Source organism: Triturus cristatus, chromosome 7, assembly GCF_964204655.1.
Source record: "Triturus cristatus chromosome 7, aTriCri1.1, whole genome shotgun sequence".
NCBI lineage: Eukaryota > Metazoa > Chordata > Amphibia > Caudata > Salamandridae > Triturus > Triturus cristatus.
The window spans coordinates 1,051,970,177-1,051,990,096 of record NC_140590.1 but is presented as its reverse complement, the minus strand read 5'-3'; positions in this window follow the sequence as shown (position 1 = coordinate 1,051,990,096).

Here is a 19,920-nt window from a genome sequence, read left to right as displayed (position 1 = left end):
TCAGCGTGATTAGGTTTTTAAAGTACCTTTGTTTAACTAGGAACAGCTCAGGTGCCTAATCGAGTGAAAGCTGCTAGCCCAAAAAACACTGTATTGAAAATGAATGTAGTTAGGTTTAGAGCATCTTTTAGAAGCATGAAGGTCTTTCTCTTTTTTGGGCTTAGCACATGATGTTAATTGAATATTTGTTGTTTCGTGCTGTGGCATTGAGAAAAAGAGTTCAACAGTGTCTGGGATTGAACAATCCAAGACACCTTCATCTGACATGATGATACTTTTGAGGAGTAACCGACATGGGGATGGTCGAATTGTCCCTCAGCTTCCTGTGCCTTCAGCATGTGACGTAGGAGTAATGACGTTAACTATGCAAAGGCGCCAGGAGCTGTTGCAATATTTTCAATTCAGTCGGACACACACGTAAACATGTGCTCTTTAGCAGTACACACCAGTTCTCAACAGTTGATAGGACTGCTAGACTACTAGCAAGCGACAAGGTTGCTATGAACACAGCCTGTAACCATGCCCTGTGCATTGTATACAGGACTATAAAGTGTCCAGCAAGGAGGCGTGGCTGTGCGCCCTGTTCCTTAATTGTCCCCTGTCTCCTATCAGTGCCTACAAATGTTGTTTCATTGAAATGGAATTCCAAATACTGAACACAGTTGTCTGCTAGTCTCTGTGGTACACACCGATGAGCTGAATACAGCACAGACATGCGACTGCATGTGTAATAATTCGTCTGATGTATGACTCTGCGAGCAGGAATACTCCAAGGATTTTTTGTGCCGTAGGCTAAATGAAATGTTTATATTTAGATCCTCACCCAGGAAAAGGAACGCGTTTGTAGCTCCCGTTGCTGCCTGCTCCCTCTGCCTGAACTTGCATGAGCTTGACTTATGTTGGCGCTGTCAGAGTCTCTTAGTTGCTGATACTCCTTCAGTTTCTAATATTGCTATTTTACCTTATATCCATTTATTATGTCACCTTTATATTCAGTGTTATGTTTTGCTGCTGTTTTTATTTCAAATTAGCATTCAACTACCATAGAATGAAGTAAGGTAATAATATAGCCAACACAATAAGGCTTGCGGGACTAGTGTTATTTACATCTGGAAATAATGCTCAGAAGAAAATGTTAAACTGCCATTGCTAAAAAAAGGTATAATTTATGTTTATTACCGACAGGCTGCAAACTCTTTATAAAGCTTAATTTATGCCGGGTTCAAGGTGGTTTGAGCCTTTTCTGTCTCTTAGGCTATGATCAGGAGGCCAGGCAACTAGTATTTTGTAAAAAGAACTATTGATGGACAGAATGCAGAACAATGTCATACATTCACCCCAGGACAGAGATCTGGGCCTAAATCCATCATTTTTTTGCTCACCATGCCATTCCAGTTTGAACCCAGCCATATGCAAATCAGTCTTGACCCTGTGCCTCATGGGAACAGTCCAGCCCAAACTGCCAAGCCAGGTCCTCCCTGGACTGGAAACAAGCATCCTAGGACCGGTTTCGGGGTTTCACCCCTCTTCAGCCAGGATAGCTTGATTCCAGTGGCATGGAGAGCACGGGACTCACGTCTGAGCATACCCGTCCCACTCGGGGTGACAAATGCAAAAAGAACTATTGATGGACAGAATGCAGAACAATGTCATACATTCACCCCAGTACAGAGATCTGGGCCTAAATCCTTCTTTTTTTGCTAACCATGCCACTTCAGTTTGGACCCAGCCATATGCAAATCAGTCTGGACCCTGCACCACATGGGAACAGTCCAGCCCGAACTGCCAAGCCAGGTCCTCCCTGGACTGTTCCCATGAGGCACAGGGTCAGACTGATTTGCATATGGCCATGTCTGAACTGGGGTGGCAGAGTGGGCTAAAGAACGGTGATGGATCAAACCCAGATCTGTTGACTGGGTGTGAGTGTTTGATTGGTTCTGATGCTCCGTCCATCACCACCCCCTTTTGTACCGCTTTGTTCGTCATAAGTTGGCAGGGTATGCTCAGACGTGAGTCCCTTGCTCACTTTGCCGCTGGATTCAAGCAAGCCTGGCTGAAGACGACTGAAATGCCAGAAACCGGTTCTAGGAAGCTTGTTTCCGGCCAGGGAAGGCATGGCTTGGCAGTTCGGACTGGACTGTTCCCATGAGGCACAGGGTCAGACTGATTTGCATATGGCCATGTCTGAACTGGGGTGGCAGAATGGGCTAAAGAACGGTGATGGATCAAACCCACATCTGTTGACTGGGTGTGAGTGTTTGATTGGTTCTGATGCTCCGTCCATCACCACCCCCTTTTGTACCGCTTTGTTCGCCATAAGTTGGCAGGGTATGCTCAAACGTGAGTCCCTTGCTCACTTTGCCACTGGATTCAAGCAAGCCTGGCTGAAGATGGCTGAAATGCCAGAAACCGGTCCTAGGAAGCTTGTTTCAGGTCCAGGGAAAGCATGGCTTGGCAGTTCGGGCTGAACTGTTCCCATGAGTCACAGGGTCAGACTGATTTGCATATGGTCATGTCTGAACTGGGGTGGCAGAGTGGGCTAAAGAACGGTGATGGATCAAACACAGATCTGTTGACTGGGTGTGAGTGTTTGATTGGTTCTGATGCTCCGTCCATCACCACCCCCTTTTGTACCAACTAGTATTTTGTGTCACTCAGGTGGTCCTATGTTCAAGATGCAGGCCCAGTCGTTCTCACTTAGGCAGCAGGGCAGCAGAGTTGCAGTCCTTCTTGCACAGCAGTCCTCCCGAGTCCTTCACAGGTCCAGAAGTGTCCTGAAGAGTTAAGTCTGAGGGTCCCTTATTTATAGCTGGTGCCCTTTTTGAAGTAGGAGAAGATGCTGAAGGTTTTCAACCTCAGAGGTGCTCTGGCCCCAGTTTGTCTGTAGACACAAAAGACTAGTGTCAAACCCTTTGTGAGTGTACTCAGAAAGAAGCTTTGTGAAGTGCAGTAGGTGACAGCTGTGCCCCCTACTAAGTCAGAGATGGTCCATCCTGCCAACATCTATTCCCCCTTTGTCTTCCTGTCTGGGAGCAATATATATAGACCAACCACCAGATACGCCTAGACATGTGACCCATGTCAACTTCCTAAATGTGAAGCAACAAAGGGGGTGAGGCCCAAAGGACCAGGGTCAGGTAGGGCCATACAAATTATTAATGAAGAAGTGAGACCTGACCCCTTCTCGACTTTCAGGCTATCTATTCTAAGCAAAGATCAAACACTCCTTTCAGTTTGATCTGTTTATTTAGTTACCCTTTTCAATATATAGATATTTTAAATATTTTTCAAGAAAAATTCATTGTGTGTGAAAAAAAGACAACACTTATTCATTCCAGAAGCCTTTTCAATTACAAACATTGAATCCCAATGTTTGTGATTGTATAATCTTCTAGAATGAATAAGTGTTGTTTTTTTTCACACACTTAATGAATGAATTTTTCTTGAAAAATATTTAAAATATCTATAAATCGATCAAACTGAAAGGAGTGGGTTTGATCTTTGCTTAGAATAGATAGCCTGAAAGTTGAGAAGGGGTCAGGTCTCACTTCTTTATTAATAACTTGCTAAAAGTGGCATTTTCAGAATTGTGACTTAACATCCAACTTTACCATTAAAGAGGGTTTTAAATGACAATTCTTTAGACACCAAACTTGATATCTGCCTCTAATTGAAAGTTGCCACTTTTTAAATGTAATAGAGGAACCCAGTGTTATCCTATGTGAGAGGTAGGTATCAAGTAGTGAAAACTGAATTTAGTTTTTTTTTTTACTTCCAGGACATGTCAAACTTAAAAGTGAATGTACTACTTTTTGCACACAATGCAACCTGCCAAGTAGGCTATTGAAGGCCTACCCTAGGGGTGTCTTAATGTAATAAAAAGGAAGGTTTAGGCCCGGCAAGATAAACCTCTTGCCAGGCCCAAACCTTCCTTTTGAATTGGCAGTTTAAAACTACACACCCAGACTGCAATGGCAGGCCTTGGACATATTTAAAAGGTGACATAAGTAGGGGGCTCAATTAGTGCTGCAGGCCCACTATAGCATTTAATTTACAGGCCCTAGTACATGAAGTACCTCTTTACTAGAGACTTACAAGTAAATTACATGTGCCAATCGGGAGTAAGACAGCTTTACCATTTTTAAAGAAAAGAGTACAAGACTTTAATACTGGTTAGCAGTGGTAAAGCAGGCAGAGACCTAAATGGCAACTAAAACAGGTTCAGAAAACAGGAGGGTGATGGAAAAAACGTAGGCGCTAGAAGATGGACAAATGCCTTGCTATGCAGAGGTACTCATTAGTTCTAAGCCCTTCTGAACTCAGTTGGATCCCTAAACGTAGGCGCTAGAAGATGGACAAATGCCTTGCTATGCAGAGGTACTCGTTAGTTCTAAGCCCTTCTGAACTCAGTTGGATCCCTGTGTCTACACTCTCCTGAGCCACTGGACTGACCCATAGGGCACCTTTCTCCTTATCTGTGGACCCCATCTGTGTTGTTCCTAAACTTTACTTGCTCACAAATGCTTCCCTGTAGTCAGGCAGTACCTACCATAGCCAACAAAGTGATTTGGCCCATTCTATCCATTGGATCAGACTTCTGTTCTGTCCTCAACTCAAGGAAAACTCTACTCATAGGGACAGCAACCAACAGAGGCACTGACAGCTTTCAGTGTCAAGAGACATGCGCCCTGCCATCCCAGATGCTTTGAACTCCAAAGTTTACAAGTAAATTAAATGTGCTAAGTGGGTGTATGCCATGTTTACCATATTTAAAGGAGCGAGCACAAGCTCTTTAGTACTAATTAGCAGTCCCAGAACCAACGAAAACTTGTTCAGAAAACAGGAGGTGAGGCTAAAAGCTTTGGGATGAACCTGAAGAAAGTGCCAAGTCCAACAGTGTGCCTCCTAAGTATTGAGTAGGGAATTTTGTGGGACTGTAATATTATGGACAGAATATCGAGGGACAAATATTGAAAGGTAAGTATGCATAGATTTTCTATACCTAACTCCACATATATGTGCCTTAATGATGTATATATCTTCAAGGTACTTAGATGTGGAGCTAAGAAAAGCAAATCTACACTTCTTCTAGATGCACTAATCTTTCGATAATTTGTCCCATGATATTACTTCTACCATGTTTTGGTGCCACAATTTTCGCATTTTTGATTTGTAGTGGCTACCTTATATCTTTGTCTCCAATATTTAAATTTCTGTTATCATCTTATTTTTCTTAGTATTTTGTGCTAGAGCAGTGACTATCAGCAGATTTTTAGGGTCTGATTATGAGTTCGGTGGTCCCACCTCTATACCACCGCGGCCTGAAGAAGACCTTTCTGAAAGTGGTGTATATTTTTTCACAGATTTTGATACTAATGTGTATATTTTGACTGCAGTGTACACATATGCATGACACGTGTGAAAAACACCTACTACCAGTAACTTTTCATTGCTAAAGTCTGGACTATATGTGCCCAGTCCAGTCAATGGGTAAATACTGCAAAACAACTTCCTTGGATTTCCGCAACAAAAGAGTCATTTTCTTCGGGTTCAAAATGCTGCTGTAAAGGGGGAACCTGCAGGAAAGAAAGGTTTCCACGTGGGAGACTGAAGGGGAAAAAAAAAGAAATGGGTGGGTGTTAGATCTGGGGGTCTCTAGTTGGCAGGGTAGGTACCTCTGTCCAAGTAGGGACCCTTGCTTCTAGTCAGGGAAAGGGGGATACACTGTTAAGATAACCCCTGCTCACCCTCTAGGTAGCTTGGCCTGAGCAGTCTAGGCTATCAAAGGCAATGTGTAAAGTATTTGTACCAACACTCACAGTAACACAGTGAAAACACCACAGATTTACTCCACACCAGTTTTAGAAAAATAAGGTATCTTTACTAAAAACGTCACAAGACCAAATACTACAGAAAAACCAACATACAATTAAAAAGATTACTTTAAAGATAGTTCAAGAGTTTGCAGAAAGTACTCCAGGATGTAAAAGTCGGTGTCCTGCACAATGCGACTCTCAATGCACAAAATGCGACACTCTCGTGCCCAACAGTACCTGTAGTTGCGATAAGGTTCCCAAAAGCTATAACAAGGAAGATGGCAAAGGCAAAGCGATACTCCTGAGATCTTGGGGAGGCTTTGCAGCAGCCCTGCTTCACGCAGCAGAGGTGGATGCGCCGGCTCCGATCTGTAGGGGGAGGATACGATGACTTTGGCTTTCGTTGCATAGGTTTCTTAGGGGGAAGCTTCATGCACAGGTACGATGCAACGATCTTCGATGTGGCGCGAAGCACGGCGCAGCGCTGACTTCTGGCGCCGCAACCCTCGATGCGTCACGGGACTCTGCGTCGACACACGCAGCGACTGGATACTTCCACGCACCGGCAGTGGTGCGGCCCGCAAACTGGTTCTGCGACGACCCTCACAGCGTCAGGAATCTTCACGCACCGGGACGATGCTGGACGCACTCGGCGATGCGGGGACTCCGGGTGCTGCGATGACGCCGCGATGAAATTCTCCTCGCACTCTCGTTCTTGCGACTCGCAATCGGATGATGCGTTGGGTACCAGTTACTCTTTTTCACGCTTCTGCTTCCCAGCTCCCAAACACAGCAAAACGACCTCCTGAGGCCCCAAGACTGGGCACACACTCCAAGGCAGGTCAGAACTCCTTCAGCAGAGTTCCAGGGGAGCTGGTGGTGAAGTCCTTTTGTTCCTGGGACTTCTTAACAGGGAGCCAGCTCTTCTCAGGCCCTTGGAGATCAGAATCAAAAGAAGGGGACACAGCAAAGTCCTTCCCCTCTCCTTGGCAGCAAAGCAAAACAGCAAGCAGGCAGTCTTCTCCTCTTCAGTTCTTTTCAGCTTTCTCCTTGGCAGAGGTTCCTTCCTAGTTCCAAAGTGATCTAAAGTTTAGGTGTCTGGGGTCCTCTTCTTATACCCCTCCAAGTCTTTGTCTCTCTTTGTTTCAGTGGGGGGATTCCCCTGTTCAAACCGGTTCCTGGGTGTGCTCTGCCCTGGAGCACCTGGTTCCTTTCAGAGTGAGGGGCAGGGTCGTTAGACGCTCAGCAGGAGGTGGAGCCTTCTTTGTGCTGGCAGAGGCAGAGTCCTCAGCCTGGCCAGCAGGGGGTGGAGCCAGCATTGTGCTGGCAGAGGCAGCCCTACTCAAACCCAGGGGCTACTCCTCCCACCCATCTAAAGCAGATCTCCCTATTCACCCTGCTGCTGACTCATCCAGACTCCTGGAGCCACCTAGCCCATCACATGACACCAGTCAGCCAACCAGCACACAGGCACACAGGAAGGTTAAACAGGAGAATAACTACTTTCTAAAAAGTGCTATTCTCACACAGTGAATTTAAAAACCATCTTGCTAAAAAGATGTATAATTAAATTCTGAACGCAAAGATACCAAACTTGGATTTTCTATCTTGCCCTTATGGGAAGATAGGCATGTAAACAGCCTCCCCCATTCTGTCCTATGGGCAAGATAGCCTCTCAGTAGTGAAAAACGAAAATGGCTGTAATTCACTACCAGGGCATGTTACACACCTCAGTACATGCCCTACCTTTCAGATACTCTGCACCCAGCCCAGGGGGGTACCTAGGGCCACCATAGGGATGCCTGACATGTACAGAAAGGGAAGGATAAGGCCTGGTCAGTGGGTGCTCTGGCCAGGTCGACATGGCAGTCCTGGACTGCACATAGGCACTGCAAGCAGGCCTAAGACATCATTTTAGGGCTACTCCTGTGGGTGGCACAATCAGTGCTGCAGCCCACTAGTAGCATTTGAATCACCAGCCCTGGCACACCCAGTGCACTTTACTAGGGGCTAACAGGTGAAACAAATATGCCAATCAGGGATAACCAATCAATATAACAATTTACCAAGGGAGCACTTGCACTTTGACACTGGTCAGCAGTGGCAAAGTGCCCAAAGCATCTAAACCAGCAAAAACAAAATCCAGCATAGCGTAAAAAATACAGGAGGTAGAGGCAAAAAGTCAGGGGTAACCACGCCAAAGATGCCAGGTCTAACACGTGTCCCCTCCAGCTGAAAGTGGGGAGAACTACCCACCCTCTTGGGAGTTCTCATGCCTAAGGCGGAAAAACCTGGACAGACCATCAGCGTTGGCGTGTTCTGTACCGGGGCGGTGTTCCACCGTAAAGTCCATCCCCTGTAGGGAAATGAACCACCTCAGCAGCTTTGGATTCTCACCCCTCATCTGCATCAACCATCTAAGGGGCCTGTGGTCCGTCTGAACCCAGAAGTGAGTCCCAAACAAGTAGGGTCTCAGCTTCTTCAGAGCCCAGACCACAGCAAAAGCTTCCCTTTCAATCGCACTCCACCTCTGTTCCCTGGGAAGTAGCCTCCTACTAATGAAAGCTACAGGTTGGTCCAAGTCCTCATCATTTAGTTGTGAGAGCACTGCTCCCACTCCATGCTCAGAAGCGTCTGTCTGCACTATGAATTCCTTGGAGAAGTCAGGCGCCTTGAGTACAGGTGCTGTACACATGGCCTCCTTCAGGGCATCAAAAGCTTCTTGGCAGGCACTGGTCCAAATCACTCTCTTCGGTAACTTCTTGGAAGTTAGTTCTGTCAAGGGAGCAACAATGGTGCCATACCCCTTGACAAAACGGCGATAGTACCCGGTGAGTCCTAAAAAGGCTCTCACCGCTGTCTGGGTCTTGGGGGGTTCCCAGGCCCGGATGGTATCTATCTTGGCTTGTAGGGGCGCCACCTGGCCGCTTCCTACTTGGTGTCCCATATACACCACCGAACCCTGCCCTATCTGGCACTTACTGGCCTTGATAGTGAGGCCTGCACTGTGCAGAGCCTTCAACACTGCGCAGAGGTGTTGCAAGTGTTCTTCCCAAGTGGAGCTGAACACAGCAATGTCATCCAGATATGCGGCGCTGAATTGCTCCAGCCCGGACAGTACCTGGTTGACAAGTCTCTGGATTGTGGCAGGGGCGTTCTTCAACCCAAAGGGCATGACACGGAACTGGAAGTGACCCTCTGGCGTTGAAAACGCAGACCTCTCCTTGGCCCCATCAGTTAAGGCAATCTGCCAGTACCCAGAAGTTAAATCAAACGTACTGAGGTAGTTGGCAGCTCCCAACCGGTCCACAATCTCATCAGCTCTGGGGATGGGGTGTGCGTCCGTCTTCGTGACCGCATTGAGCCCACGGTAGTCCACACAAAACCTAAGTTCTGGAGTGGCACCTGGCGCAGCAGCTTTTGGTACAAGTACCACTGGGCTAGCCCAGGGGCTGCTGGAGGGCTCAATTACCCCTAGGTTCAACATCTTAGAAACCTCCTTCTTGATGCTGGCCCTGACCTTTTCAGCCACCCGGTAAAACTTTTGTTTCACAGGCATGCTGTCTCCCGTGTCCACATCATGGACACACCAGTTGGTGATACCGGGGGTCAGGGAGAACAGAGATGCAAACTGACCCAACACATGGTGACAGTCCCTCTGCTGTTCTGGGGTCAGGGTGGGCGAGAGGACCACTCCATCCACTGACTCATCTTGCTCCTTAGCTTCCAGGAGGTCAGGAAGAGGATCGCTATCCTCCTCCATTCCTGCATCTGTAGCCAGTAGCATTGTTATTTCAGACCTCTCAAAATGGGGTTTGAGGCGGTTCTGGGGTCCAGTGGCCCCACAATATCTATCCCCACCCGCTCGAAAGGGGTGCTCACTACAGGAAAAGGCTGGAGAGGGCCTTTGCATTTTCCTCCAGCCTTTCCACTTGCCTGGCAAGTCTGGCATGATTTACAAAAGGAAGCGACGTCCGTCTTCATCCCGGGCCAGTAAAAGTGGGTGGCAAGCCTTTGTCGGGTCTTGTCCTGCCCGAGATGTCCTGCAAGAGGCACGTCATGAGCCAGACCCAGTAGGAAGTCTCTGAACCCTGCGGGTACCACCAGGGTACGTGATCCACTGGGCTCAGCAAACCTAGGCTTACTGTACAACAAGTCATTCTCCCAGTGGAGAAAGAAGTTCTTCGGATCAGCACCTGCTGCCTGGTCTGCAGCCTGGTGCCGCAGACCTTCAAGAGCAGGGCATGCCTTCTGCGCTCGGCAGAACTCCTCTCTGGAGGGACCACCCTCTTGCTGCCAATGGGTCAGCTCAGGTATGTCTCCCAGCTCAGCTACCTGTTCCCCTGTAGGCTCCAGGGCATCTCCCGCAGGGTCTGCTCCTTCCTGGACCGTGGGAACAAGGGGGTTGGAAGCACCACGCCCCTTGCCCTTCCTCCTTCTGGCAGGGACCTGGGCCACTGTTTCAGGCTCCAGGTCTGCTTCACAACCCTGTCTGGCTGCCATGGACCGAGTGGTCACACAGACCCACTCAGGCAAACCCAACATCTCCAAATGAGCCTGGCGTTCCACCTCCTTCCATGGGGAACTCTCCAGGTCATTACCTAGCAGACAGTCTACTGGCATGGATTGACTCACAACAACTCTGAGAGGACCTGAGACCCCCCCCCCCACTCAAAGGGAACATGTGCTACCTTGCAAAGGCGCACAGAGTTGTCAGCTGACACTACAGGGTGAAGTACATCGGGAATGATCAGCTCCTCAGGGACCCACTGACACCTGACCGTGGTCACACTGGCTCCAGTGTCCCTGAGAGCCTCCACCCTCTTCCCATTGATGGTCGACCACTACCTGTACTTCTTAGTGTTATCAGGGACAGGGGTTTCCTGGACCATCTCTGTGTCTCCTAAAGAGACAAGGGACATAACTGCTAATCCCTCCAAATCACTAGAAATTAAATCCCCACCAAAAGCTACACTAGCTATACCCGGTGTTGGAGCACCAGAGGGTGCCTGGGATTTCTTGGGACACACAGGAGATTTGTGACCCAATTCCTGACAGTGATAACACTTAATGGGACCCTTGTTATCCGACCTGCCCTTAGGGGGCCAGGTTGGTTTGGGTTTTGACTTGGGGGGGCTGGGACTGGTTACCCTGGGAACTGTTTTGGGGCCCTTGTGAGAACTCCTTTTGGTTACCCTTGTCTCCCCCACTCTTCTGCTGGGGACCCTGCCCACCTTTGGCTATGGTACCCACAATTCCTCTGTGGACCCTGGTACTGGTCCAGCAGTCCGCCTCCTTAGCAAGCTTAATGGGGTCCGTCAGCTTGTTGTCTAAAAGATGCTGGCACAGCTCTGGAACACATAGACTACTCAAGTGCTCCCAACTAATTAAATGTAACAACCCCTTATAATCAGTTACCTTGCTGCCCTTCATCCAACCTTCCAGTGCCCGCGAGTACAAATTCACACACTCCATCCAAGTCTCAGACTCTTTCTTCCTGGAGTTCCTAAACTGCAGTCTATACTGTTCTGGAGTAAGTCCATACCTGAGACATAGGGCCTCCTTCATATTGGGATAGGTCATGGTACCTGCTAATTCCAAGGGCTCTAGAGCACTCCTCCCAGAAGCCTCAAAATGTTTCCACAGGCCCGCCCCCCAATGCTGTTCAGGCACACATTCATTCTCAACGCAATTTCATACGAGGTAAACCAGGCATAGATATCCTCACTCCTATTGTAATTCTGTACTAAATCCTTGGGGATATATACTTTACCCCTCTGCACTGGCTGTGCGCTGCCACCTTTGGAACCGGACTCCGCCTGCTTGGCCTTGATGTCCAGTTCTCTCATGCTCACTTCATGAGCCAGAAGCAATTTCTTCTCTTCCAAGGCACGGGCATTCTTGCTCTCCTCCGCCGCCTTTTCCTTCTCTACTTCCAATTGCTTCATTTTCATTTTCATTATTTCCAATTCATGGTCTCTCACCCTTTGATTCTCCTCCAACTCCTCTGGAGTGAGCCCCCTACTGGAATGGGAGCTGCCAGCCCTTGAGACCGTTCTGCCCACGGGCAGATCTTGGGGAACAAAACCATCCTCTTCATTTGCATCACCTTCCTCTTGGGCCTCCCACCAGGCCTTCAAGACTCTTTGTAGCACATCCTTTCTAGATCCGCTTTTCACAGGGCAACCAAGGTCTTTGCAGAATTGCTTGAGCTCCTCAACTTTGTACGAATACAGATCCTCAATGGAAAACTCCAATTCTGCCCTCTCACTTGTTGCCACCTGAGACATGATGCTCTTGAAGAGTTACTCAAAAATAGAATCAAAAATACAGTATGAGGTTGCGTATTGGTCTGCACTTAAACTAGTGATGTACACCAATTACTGTGGGTCAAGTACAAATACAAGTTCAATCCTCACCGCTGACCACCAATGTTAGATCTGGGGGTCTCTAGTTGGCAGGGTAGGTACCTCTGTCCAAGTAGGGACCCTTGCTTCTAGTCAGGGAAAGGGGGATACACTGTTAAGATAACCCCTGCTCACCCTCTAGGTAGCTTGGCCTGAGCAGTCTAGGCTACCAAAGGCAATGTGTAAAGTATTTGTACCAACACTCACAGTAACACAGTGAAAACACCACAGATTTACTCCACACCAGTTTTAGAAAAATAAGGTATCTTTACTAAAAACTTCACAAGACCAAATACTACAGAAAAACCAACATACAATTAAAAAGATTACTTTAAAGATAGTTCAAGAGTTTGCAGAAAGTACTCTAGGATGTAAAAGTCAGTGTCCTGCACAATGCGACTCTCAATGCACAAAATGCGACACTCTCGTGCCCAACAGTACCTGTAGTTGCGATAAGGTTCCCAAAAGCTATAACAAGGAAGATGGCAAAGGCGAAGCGATACTCCTGAGATCTTGGGGAGGCTTTGCAGCAGCCCTGCTTCACGCAGCAGAGGTGGATGCGCCGGCTCCGATCTGTAGGGGGAGGATGCGATGACTTTGGCTTTCGTTGCATAGGTTTCTTAGGGGGAAGCTTCATGCACAGGTACGATGCAACGATCTTCGATGCGGCGCGAAGCGCGGCGCAGCGCTGACTTCTGGCGCCGCAACCCTCGATGCGTCACGGGTCTCTGCGTCGACACAACCAGCGACTGGATACTTCCACGCACCGGCAGTGGTGCGGCCCGCAAACTGGTTCTGCGACGACCCTCGCAGCGTCAGGAATCTTCACGCACCGGGACGATGCTCGACGCACTCGGCGATGCGGGGACTCCGGGTGCTGCGATGACGCCGCAATGAAATTCTTCTCGCACTCTCGTTCTTGCGACTCGCAATCAGATGATGCGTTGGGTACCAGTTACTCTTTTTCACGCTTCTGCTTCCCAGCTCCCAAACACAGCAAAACGACCTCCTGAGGCCCCAAGACTGGGCAAGCACTCCAAGGCAGGTCAGAACTACTTCAGCAGAGTTCCAGGGGAGCTGGTGGTGAAGTCCTTTTGTTCCTGGGACTTCTTAACAGGGGAATCCCCCCACTGAAACAAAGAGAGATAAAGACTTGGAGGGGTATAAGAAGAGGACCCCAGACACCTAAACTTTAGATCACTTTGGAACTAGGAAGGAACCTCTGCCCCTCACTTTCAGAGTGAGGGGCAGGGTCGTTAGACGCTCAGCAGGAGGTGGAGCCTTCTTTGTGCTGGCAGAGGCAGAGTCCTCAGCCTGGCCAGCAGGGGGTGGAGCCAGCATTGTGCTGGCAGAGGCAGCCCTACTCAAGCCCAGGGGCTACTCCTCCCACCCATCTAAAGCAGATCTCCCTATTCACCCTGCTGCTGACTCATCCAGACTCCTGGAGCCACCTAGCCCATCACATGACACCAGTCAGCCAACCAGCACACAGGCACACAGGAAGGTTAAACAGGAGAATAGCTACTTTCTAAAAAGTGCTATTCTCACACAGTGAATTTAAAAACCATCTTGCTAAAAAGATGTATAATTTAATTCTGAACGCAAAGATACCAAACTTGGATTTTCTATCTTGCCCTTATGGGAAGATAGGCATGTAAACAGCCTCTCCCATTCTGTCCTATGGGCAAGATAGCCTCTCAGTAGTGAAAAACAGGGAGCCAGCTCTTCTCAGGGTCTTGGAGATCAGAATCAAAAGAAGGGGACACAGCAAAGTCCTTCCGCTCTCCTTGGCAGCAAAGCAAAACAGCAAGCAGGCAGTCTTCTCCTCTTCAGTTCTTTTCAGCTTTCTCCTTGGCAGAGGTTCCTTCCTAGTTCCAAAGTGATCTAAAGTTTAGGTGTCTGGGGTCCTCTTCTTATACCCCTCCAAGTCTTTATCTCTCTTTGTTTCAGTGGGGGGATTCCCCTGCTCAAACCGGTTCCTGGGTGTGCTCTGCCCTGGAGCACCTGGTTCCTTTCAGAGTGAGGGGCAGGGTCGTTAGACGCTCAGCAGGAGGTGGAGCCTTCTTTGTGCTGGCAGAGGCAGAGTCCTCAGCCTGGCCAGCAGGGGGTGGAGCCAGCATTGTGCTGGCAGAGGCAGCCCTACTCAAGCCCAGGGGCTACTCCTCCCACCCATCTAAAGCAGATCTCCCTATTCACCCTGCTGCTGACTCATCCAGACTCCTGGAGCCACCTAGCCCATCACATGACACCAGTCAGCCAACCAGCACACAGGCACACAGGAAGGTTAAACAGGAGAATAGCTACTTTCTAAAAAGTGCTATTCTCACACAGTGAATTTAAAAACCATCTTGCTAAAAAGATGTATAATTTAATTCTGAACGCAAAGATACCAAACTTGGATTTTCTATCTTGCCCTTATGGGAAGATAGGCATGTAAACAGCCTCTCCCATTCTGTCCTATGGGCAAGATAGCCTCTCAGTAGTGAAAAACGAAAATGGCTGTAATTCACTACCAGGGCATGTTACACACCTCAGTACATCCCCTACCTTTCAGATACACTGCACCCAGCCCAGGGGGGTACCTAGGGCCACCATAGGGATGCCTGACATGTACAGAAAGGGAAAGATAAGGCCTGGTCAGTGGGTGCACTGGCCAGGTCGACATGGCAGTCCTGGACTGCACATAGGCACTGCAAGCAGGCCTAAGACATCATTTTAGGGCTACTCCTGTGGGTGGCACAATCAGTGCTGCAGCCCACTAGTAGGATTTGAATCACCAGCCCTGGCACACCCAGTGCACTTTACTAGGGGCTAACAGGTGAAACAAATATGCCAATTGGGGATAACCAATCAATATAACAATTTACCAAGGGAGCACTTGCACTTTGACACTGGTCAGCAGTGCCAAAGTGCCCAAAGCATCTAAACCAGCAAAAACGAAATCCAGCATAGCGTAAAAAATACAGGAGGTAGAGGCAAAAAGTCTGGGGTAACCACGCCAAAGATGCCAGGTCTAACAGTGGGTATGCACCCCAAATCTTTTAATTTCACGGACTCGAAGCAGGCGGTCCCAACGCCATGGTTGGCTCATTAGAAAGCCAAATTGTAGTTCAGACGCCAGTGAAACCTTTCTGTGCCTTCCTATGACAGATGCTTTTCCTCAACCGCCGTCAAGGCTGTCTAAGAATGGATGTCAGTGTCGGCATTCTGAAATATCGTAATAAGGCGGGCGGACAGCCAAGTCGATGGCAGTGAATTTGACCTCAATGCGACTGCGCCGGTGGGACAGACAAACTCGTACTCAATCTCTTAGTTTCTGTTTTGGGGATTTTTTTTATGCTTGTTTGTAAGTTACAAGGCTATATTGTTTTTATGAAATTATTATATCTGTTGAATGTTTTGATTATCAAGTTTCATTTGACATATTCATGAAGTATAACTCTGAAGTTCAAAAAAGGTATCACTGATACATAAATGATGATAAGATCAAAAGCAAATATGGTTAGCATGCATTCACTTTTAGAAAGAAATAGAGTCGCTTTCACATGTCAGTGGTGCAGTAATTCGTTGAGTAAAAAGCTGGGGCCAGATTTATCATCTTTTTATGGAATGCAGAAAGACAACTAGCTGCGCTGCACTGCGTGAAAGGGAAAGTACAGGAATGTGCCACATCTACCTAGATATGATGCATTCCTGCTTTCTGCCTGCACTGGTGCACATGCTGCCAATGCAGGCACTCTTGCACTATGGTGCAAGGGTACCTGCGATGTAGGCAGGATTGTCTTTGTGCTGTAAGGTACACCTTCCTACACAAAAAGAATCCTCTGAGACTTTTTCCTCTTTCTAAGTGTGCTTCAGAGGAAATAACGAGGAGAAATAAAGATATTTCTCCTTGTTGTGCCTCTCTGGGAAGGAATTGCATTTCGACACATTACCAGGTTTACCACTATTGGTTAATTTGGAAATGAACTAAAGTCCTTGTGTGGATGCATGGGAACACTCATGCTCCACCTATGGAACAGAGTAACTTGCACTGCCTTGCGTTACTCCAGATTTATCAAGCAACATAGGGCCAAGCAAGGTGGCCTTGCATTGCTTGGTAAATCTAACTTAGGTATTGCGTTGCCCTTACAACACCATGCATGACGCAAGGGCAGAGCAATACCGTCATAAATCTGGCCCCTGATTTCTTTCTCAGCTCATGTGCAGAAAATACATACCTGTTTTTTTTTAAACTCTGCTTCCAGGGATTCAGCATGAGAGCAGATCTCAGAAGAAGAGTATATCATCTTGGTCTTCCATATCAGTATCCCACCATTATAGCCTCTCTCTGTCCAAATGTCAGTGAAAGATAATTTGCTAAGACCTGCTTTAGTTTTACTTTTATTCTGTATACAGCTTATTGTTTGTTTGACGATATGCCTTGCTATGAGCAGGAAGAGAATACCCAAAACATTTGTATATCCTTTTAAATCCTTCTAATCATCACATTTCTGTCTTCTAAGGACTAATTTGTATAATATTTTGCATGGTTTCATGCCCTCTTTTTATTATTAGATTTGCTTGTACAATTTTATAACCTTCATTTGACAAATGTATTGGTAAATAGAACTTTCATTCCTGGTGAATGACGAAATATTGTGCTACAAGTGTGTCATTAATATTGTTAAATCAAGAATATTGTGGGACAGAATGTAAGAATATAATTATTTTGTTTTTCTTAATAATGTTATACATAATAGTGTTTAGTTTAATATAGTTGCAATAAATATTTTTTTAATTATTTAGTAAGTTTTAGTTACCATGCTCTCTCTAGATGTTAGCATTATTATAACAATTATTGTTTTTGTATAATTTTTCGATTTTAGTTTTAAGAGTTGGTTGTTCAGTTTCTGCAGCAGTCCTGCGGCGGGGGGGGGGGGGGGTGGGGGGCGGGCGCTTTGCAGCTGGTGCATGTGGCAAGGTAGGATCAGGGTGCAAAAATATTCATCATCAAGGAAAAAATATTGCAGGACTCTCCTTGGGATTTCATTTGTTTATTTAATTCTCCATCTCTCTCCTCCTCCTACGGGTATCAACCATCGCGGTCTTGCTCTCGGTAATTAGCATAGACCCTTTTCAGTTTTCCATTTATATACCTTAATGCCACTCCAGAGGCCTGTACATCCTTGCAACGTACTGTTAAAGCCGGTAAGAAATGGGCATAATATCATAGCACCGCTACCAATGTCACAAGTAATTTTAAGTTAAATGTTTATTTGTTTGAACTACTGATCCCACAATGCCTCATTATGGGTGGAGTGACATTCAGGTATATAAATGTAAAACTGAAAAGTGACTACGCTAATTACCGCAAGCAAGACCGCGATGGTTGAAACGTGTTGGAGGAGGAGAGAGATGGAGAATTGAATAAACAATTGAAATCCCAAGGAGAGTGCTGAGATATTTTTTCCTTGATGGTGGATATATATGTATATGTAAATGTGATACATTTAAATGAATATGCATGCAAGTTGAAATAGCGCATTAAAAAAGCAGTGCGCAGAAAATACAAATACAATTTAATGTTAGAATACCTGACAAAAATGCAATTGTCCTTTTTGTAAATATGTATAAAGTTTTTTTTAATTATAAGAATACACTACGAACCACATAATGCCCCATTAAGGCTAAGATGGGTATAACAATTGTAACTGAAGAGGGACTCACTGACCATGAGAAAAGCCGTGGGAGGGCTGAAACGCTTTGGTTAGGGTGTTGTGCTATAATAAATTGAGCATATTTCAGCTCTGGAGTGCCGCGTCCTTTGTTTGATGAAATTGAATTTGGGGCCAGGATCCGGCCCATACACTGAGCACCGGCTGTGGAGCGCTTTAAACTATTTAGGATCACACTGTGGGCAATCATTGTGGAATCAGAGGCGCCCGGATCATTGTAAACAGCAGTTTGCCGAAGACGCGATAATCACCCATGGTAGAGTGCCGCGGGACGGAGTCGGAGGATGACGTCAAAACGGGAGTCTCCCGGAGAGGTGAGTGACACGCAGTCATAAAATAAGCAGTGATCCGAAGCAGTGTGTGTTTACTTAGGAAAGTGGGACTAGGCACGTAAACGATACGGCTGGCGTCTAAGCAAACCAGCGAGAGCTATAAAAGCTCAGACAGAGGACACAAGCAGATAGTGTCCTTCACAACACCCAAAAAGTGAAGCGTAGTCCCGAACAAATGATTCAAAGCGATAATAAATAATTGAAACTCACAAATGGAAGTGCGTGCAACGAAAGGAGCATCTAACGCTGCCACAATGTTTAAACCTGGAGATGAAAATGCCGCTGACCGCGGCCCCCGCAGGGGGCCACTCGGCGGTCGGCGCCTTAGTGGCCCCGGGGCCCCGGTCACCCCTCCCCACTCCCTCCTTCGGGGGGGGCGGGGGCGGGGATCCCGATTGTGCCCCCCTCCGTGTCGAGGGCCGGAAGTGACGCGAAAGGCGCGTCACTTCCGGGCCCAGGCGTGAGGGGAAGGCTATTTAGCCTTCCCCCACCCTCACTGGCGACCTCTTTGTCGCCCACCTCGCACGGATTGCCGCTTTCTTGGAGCTGACGAGGGCCAAGGGTTTAGCTTGGGCGACGGAACTATTGAAAGCCAGTACCCCACCAGACTCTGGGATAGCGGTGGACGGTCCGGCTAAGGATAAGGATGTAGGGGAGGTTGCGGGCCCGTCACGGTCGAAAAGAATCCGCCGCCCCACGAGCAAAGACTTTCCGGTTGAACAACCACCGGCTCGGAATAGAGCGGCCCCTCTTCACAGGGCCTCAGCGCCCCACCAGGCGGCGGTTAGCTTGGGGGCGGGGGCGCACAACGGACTGCCTTGCCCTCCCCAGGCGACATTTGCCTCAGCAGAGGATCTGGGTAAGCTTTCAGACACTTTAAAAGACTTCATGGCGGAGGTCAGATCCGGTCTGCTGCTTGCCAGGTCACCCCTAGGGGTTGGTCCGGCCGCCCCACCGCCGCTGAGTGTGATCCCGGCGCCGGGGGGCTTCACGCAGGTCTGGGGTAAGCCGCCGGCTGCGTTGGATCATCCGCCGCGGCCCACACCCCCAGCTGCTGCGGTGGCCGAGAGCGCGGCAAGTGCGGTCGATACTGCAGTAGTGGTTCCCCCAGTGGTACCGACGCCGGCACCAACACTAGCCGTAGCACCTAAGCCTCTAGTTACCACGGCCCCGCTAGTATCGGGCCGCTGTTCACTCGCTTGGATGGTCCCTTTAGTGGCTAAAGAAGGGATTTGGCGCAGGGAATTTATTGATATCTTCACCCTTCTCATGCATGGGGCGGAGGGGGTAGATACCAGGAGGATGGGCAACAAGGACGAGGACAAGAGGGTGCGGTATCATTTATATCCCACCAAAAATATTGTGACTTGGGGTCAGGCCTTTGCCATTTTTGCTGCAGTAATAGTGGAGAAATTCCCAGATGAAGGGCCAGGTCTCTTCCACTATGCAAGCGTGATTACTGAAGAGGCTGCTAAGGGTGGGGGCATGGGATGGTACCACTACGACTGTGACTTCCGCAGACAGAGAGCAATCTGCCCAGACCTTGAGTGGGACCAGTTGGAGGTCCGTTTATGGGTAAAACACATGGGCAAGCATACTGAGGGGTCTACGACGAAGTCAGGTACAGAGAGCAGTGTAAAGAGCAAAG